The sequence below is a fragment of the Schistocerca serialis genome, unplaced genomic scaffold (genome assembly GCF_023864345.2).
Source record: "Schistocerca serialis cubense isolate TAMUIC-IGC-003099 unplaced genomic scaffold, iqSchSeri2.2 HiC_scaffold_216, whole genome shotgun sequence".
Classification (NCBI taxonomy): domain Eukaryota; kingdom Metazoa; phylum Arthropoda; class Insecta; order Orthoptera; family Acrididae; genus Schistocerca; species Schistocerca serialis.
Genome location: NW_026047780.1, coordinates 59,494 through 65,000, shown reverse-complemented (window position 1 = coordinate 65,000; position 5,507 = coordinate 59,494). Strand labels below are relative to the sequence as shown.

Sequence of the window (5,507 nt, the reverse complement as noted above, 5' to 3'; positions counted from 1 at the left end):
TTCCCCTGACTTCGTCCTGGCCAGGCATAGTTCACCATCTTTCGGGTCCCAACGTGTACGCTCTAGGTGCGCCTCACCTCGCAATGAGGACGAGACGCCCCGGGAGTGCGGAGGCCGCCGCCCCGTGAAGGGCGGGGAAGCCCCATCCTCCCTCGGCCCGCGCAAGGCGAGACCTTCACTTTCATTACGCCTTTAGGTTTCGTACAGCCCAATGACTCGCGCACATGTTAGACTCCTTGGTCCGTGTTTCAAGACGGGTCGTGAAATTGTCCAAAGCTGAAGCGCCGCTGACGGGAGCGATTATTCCGCCCGAGAGCATCCCGAGCCAACAGCGGCGCGGGTCCGGGGCCGGGCCAGGTAGGTCCGTCATCCGGGAAGAACCGCGCGCGCTTGCCGGGAGCCCGAGCGCCCAAAGGGGCGAATCGACTCCTCCAGATATACCGCCGGGCAGCCAGCCAGGACACCGGGGCTCTGCCCAACAGACGCGAACCGAGGCCCGCGGAAGGACAGGCTGCGCACCCGGGCCGTAGGCCGGCACCCAGCGGGTCGCGACGTCCTACTAGGGGAGAAGTGCGGCCCACCGCACACCGGAACGGCCCCGCCCCGCGGCGAGTGGAAAGGCAACCGGACACGACCCCGCCGCGAATTGCTCCGCGCGGGCGGCCGGCCCCATCTGCCGAGGGCGGAGGCCAGTGGCCGGATGGGCGTGAATCTCACCCGTTCGACCTTTCGGACTTCTCACGTTTACCCCAGAACGGTTTCACGTACTTTTGAACTCTCTCTTCAAAGTTCTTTTCAACTTTCCCTCACGGTACTTGTTCGCTATCGGTCTCGTGGTCATATTTAGTCTCAGATGGAGTTTACCACCCACTTGGAGCTGCACTCTCAAGCAACCCGACTCGAAGGAGAGGTCCCGCCGACGCTCGCACCGGCCGCTACGGGCCTGGCACCCTCTACGGGCCGTGGCCTCATTCAAGTTGGACTTGGGCTCGGCGCGAGGCGTCGGGGTAGTGGACCCTCCCAAACACCACATGCCACGACAGGCGGCAGCCTGCGGGGTTCGGTGCTGGACTCTTCCCTGTTCGCTCGCCGCTACTGGGGGAATCCTTGTTAGTTTCTTTTCCTCCGCTTAGTAATATGCTTAAATTCAGCGGGTAGTCTCGCCTGCTCTGAGGTCGTTGTACGAGGTGTCGCACGCCACACCGCCAGCCGGCTGTGCACGCTACCGAGTAAGTACCGGTATGCGAACCGCCAGGCGACGGGCGCGCATCGCACGTTTAAGGAGACGCGGCCGGCCCCACAGGCGGCCACGACACTCCCAGGTCTGCGAAGCGGGGCAAACGCCGCGCGCTTCAGTATACGTAGCCGACCCTCAGCCAGACGTGGCCCGGGAACGGAATCCATGGACCGCAATGTGCGTTCGAAACGTCGATGTTCATGTGTCCTGCAGTTCACATGTCGACGCGCAATTTGCTGCGTTCTTCATCGACCCACGAGCCGAGTGATCCACCGTCCTGGGTGATCTTTTCATAGTTTCCACCATCTCTTTCGAGACAGTTGCATAGGCGGGACTGAGGCGTGTGGCGGCCCTGTTCCAGCGTTCAGTGTCCAACGGCCTCACGGCCGATGGGCGTCGTACGGCTCCACACCGGAGCGGACAGGCAGTCGGGCGAAAGTCATTCAAAACCGGCGCCAGGCGCCAGGTGCCGCAGGCCAGCCGCTCCAGCGCTTCAGCGCTCGTACCACACAACATTGCCGTTAGTTTTGAGACGAACGCGTGGTTCCGCACGCGGCGCACGGCTACTGCGAGCCGTACAGGTAGCTGCGTGTTGCGCGACACGACACGCACATCGAAAGACATGCAGTCTAGTCGGTAATGATCCTTCCGCAGGTTCACCTACGGAAACCTTGTTACGACTTTTACTTCCTCTAAATGATCAAGTTTGGTCATCTTTCCGGTAGCATCGGCAACGACAGAGTCAATGCCGCGTACCAGTCCGAAGACCTCACTAAATCATTCAATCGGTAGTAGCGACGGGCGGTGTGTACAAAGGGCAGGGACGTAATCAACGCGAGCTTATGACTCGCGCTTACTGGGAATTCCTCGTTCATGGGGAACAATTGCAAGCCCCAATCCCTAGCACGAAGGAGGTTCAGCGGGTTACCCCGACCTTTCGGCCTAGGAAGACACGCTGATTCCTTCAGTGTAGCGCGCGTGCGGCCCAGAACATCTAAGGGCATCACAGACCTGTTATTGCTCAATCTCGTGCGGCTAGAAGCCGCCTGTCCCTCTAAGAAGAAAAGTAATCGCTGACAGCACGAAGGATGTCACGCGACTAGTTAGCAGGCTAGAGTCTCGTTCGTTATCGGAATTAACCAGACAAATCGCTCCACCAACTAAGAACGGCCATGCACCACCACCCACCGAATCAAGAAAGAGCTATCAATCTGTCAATCCTTCCGGTGTCCGGGCCTGGTGAGGTTTCCCGTGTTGAGTCAAATTAAGCCGCAGGCTCCACTCCTGGTGGTGCCCTTCCGTCAATTCCTTTAAGTTTCAGCTTTGCAACCATACTTCCCCCGGAACCCAAAAGCTTTGGTTTCCCGGAGGCTGCCCGCCGAGTCATCGGAGGAACTGCGGCGGATCGCTGGCTGGCATCGTTTATGGTTAGAACTAGGGCGGTATCTGATCGCCTTCGAACCTCTAACTTTCGTTCTTGATTAATGAAAACATACTTGGCAAATGCTTTCGCTTCTGTTCGTCTTGCGACGATCCAAGAATTTCACCTCTAACGTCGCAATACGAATGCCCCCGCCTGTCCCTATTAATCATTACCTCGGGTTCCGAAAACCAACAAAATAGAACCGAGGTCCTATTCCATTATTCCATGCACACAGTATTCAGGCGGGCTTGCCTGCTTTAAGCACTCTAATTTGTTCAAAGTAAACGTGCCGGCCCACCGAGACACTCAATAAAGAGCACCCTGGTAGGATTTCAACGGGGTCCGCCTCGGGACGCACGAGCACGCACGAGGCGGTCGCACGCCTTCGGCTCGCCCCACCGGCAGGACGTCCCACGATACATGCCAGTTAAACACCGACGGGCGGTGAACCAACAGCGTGGGACACAAATCCAACTACGAGCTTTTTAACCGCAACAACTTTAATATACGCTATTGGAGCTGGAATTACCGCGGCTGCTGGCACCAGACTTGCCCTCCAATAGATACTCGTTAAAGGATTTAAAGTGTACTCATTCCGATTACGGGGCCTCGGATGAGTCCCGTATCGTTATTTTTCGTCACTACCTCCCCGTGCCGGGAGTGGGTAATTTGCGCGCCTGCTGCCTTCCTTGGATGTGGTAGCCGTTTCTCAGGCTCCCTCTCCGGAATCGAACCCTGATTCCCCGTTACCCGTTACAACCATGGTAGGCGCAGAACCTACCATCGACAGTTGATAAGGCAGACATTTGAAAGATGCGTCGCCGGTACGAGGACCGTGCGATCAGCCCAAAGTTATTCAGAGTCACCAAGGCAAACGGACCGGACGAGCCGACCGATTGGTTTTGATCTAATAAAAGCGTCCCTTCCATCTCTGGTCGGGACTCTGTTTGCATGTATTAGCTCTAGAATTACCACAGTTATCCAAGTAACGTGGGTACGATCTAAGGAACCATAACTGATTTAATGAGCCATTCGCGGTTTCACCTTAATGCGGCTTGTACTGAGACATGCATGGCTTAATCTTTGAGACAAGCATATGACTACTGGCAGGATCAACCAGGGAGCTGCGTCAACTAGAGCTGAGCAGCCGGCCGCCCGGGAGTGTGTCCCGGGGGCCCGCGCGAACACGCAAGCGTCCGCTCAATTATTCTGCAAACAGGAGGAGGCTGAGCTCCCCTGCACAACACACCTCGAAACCCTCTCAGGTCCCGGCGGCGCGCAGCGCCGTCCTAAGTACTTGGTCGGGTTCGAGAGAGGCGCAATCGCCCGGAGTTAGGCGAGTAGACGCTTTAGGTGCGACCACCCGTGCTCCCAACTGAGCTTGCCGCTGCCGACAGAGGCCCGGGAGCGTGCTGTCGTGGCATTGCCGGCGGGAGACAACACGCGCCACCTACGGTGACCGGCAGCTCCAACGCCAGCGCCACAGAAGGACAAAAGCCCCACTTGGGTGCCGAAGCGAACTCTCCCAGCACAGCGCACGCGCCAACACGTCCGCACAGCTGCGATACAAACCACCTGCGAGAACCGCTGGGGCGACCGAGCAGCAGACGGCGTCGCGGCGCCGAGCGCCGGGCGGCGGCGCATCCTCAGCGCACACAGTCCTCAATCGGACCAGCACACTGCAGATGGCCACCGCGCTTCGCACCGGGCCCGCGAGGACCTACTTTGGCCGCAAGGCGCCGCGAGCAGGGGGCGCCGGCGCGCAGCTGCGCCGCCTGCCGCGTCCGTCGGCCGGCGCGCCTGCCACTGGCCGCCCCCACCAGCCGGCTGTAGCGCGTGCGCCCACGCACCGCGCTGCCAGCACGCCGGGCGGCCCCCCCTCACCGGCCGGGGACGGTCCCACCCAGCCACCGCCGCGTATCGCCTCACACCCAGATCCCCTTTCGCGTTCGTGGGCATGGTGGGTCCCCTTTCACGTTCGTGGGCATGGTGGGTATCCCTGAAACAACCGGTTAATAGCTCGACCGATCGTCGCCAACACTGATTCACCTCTAGCGAGAACAACCGCACCACAACGGGTTACCTGTTGTTCATTTGCGTAACGTCACCAGCAAACGTAGACGTCCATCGCCATTTGCAACGAGTATTGCATGCCTGTGTCAGGTGTCACAACACACTACGTCTGCCCACATAGACGCAACAACATGTGCACGCCTCGAGAACACGTGGAAGGTAGCCCCCGTACGTATGCGGTGTCCATTGCGCGAACGACTGTCAGCCGGCCTCTGCAGGATGTCGCAGATGTGGAACGCGGTGCAACATGCTATCACGGTGTGTGAGAAGAGACGACTACGTCCGAATACACGCTCCACTACATCAACAGACTGCTCATGCTGATCGCCATCCAGGGCGTCCGTTCCTCCCACACGTCTGAATGGCGTACCACACTGCAATCCAGCTCTTATAGGGAGACGACACGTAGCTGCGTGCACAATATTTGGACTGTATGGTCTGCCGTTGCTAGGCGCAGTCGTCGTACGGTCACACATGTGCCACGATGTATCATTCAGTACATACGGACCAATGTGCAGTACAGTTTGTGGGTTTTGCGTACATCGGCGGACAGGTGACAGGCCGTACCACAACGTAGGCTGAGTACGTCGGCATGCGAAGGGCATTGAACATGCAAACTTCTCAACGACCAGCTTGCGAAGGCAGGGGGGAAGGGGGGGGGGCATGTACGTCCTGCTGCTATCCACATTACAGTGTATAGCAGGAGCATGTGGAAAGTCAGCAACACCTGCAAGGTGTTTAACATGACGCGATACACAGGGGACCGGGCAGTGC

The 5,507-nt window shown here is 58.7% G+C and overlaps 2 non-coding genes and 1 pseudogene across 2 annotated transcripts; all 3 read right to left on the bottom strand.

Annotated features, from left to right (window-relative positions):
* LOC126444033 (large subunit ribosomal RNA) overlaps window positions 1–1,178 on the bottom strand; it is a 2,980-nt pseudogene extending 1,802 nt beyond the window's left edge.
* Window positions 1,179–1,366: 188 nt separating this feature from the next.
* LOC126444037 (5.8S ribosomal RNA) lies at window positions 1,367–1,521 on the bottom strand. The gene has a single exon (XR_007582365.1). It is a non-coding gene; the product is annotated as a 5.8S ribosomal RNA (ribosomal RNA).
* Window positions 1,522–1,874: 353 nt separating this feature from the next.
* Window positions 1,875–3,783, bottom strand: LOC126444023 (small subunit ribosomal RNA). The gene has a single exon (XR_007582355.1). It is a non-coding gene; the product is annotated as a small subunit ribosomal RNA (ribosomal RNA).
* Window positions 3,784–5,507: the final 1,724 nt, after the last annotated feature.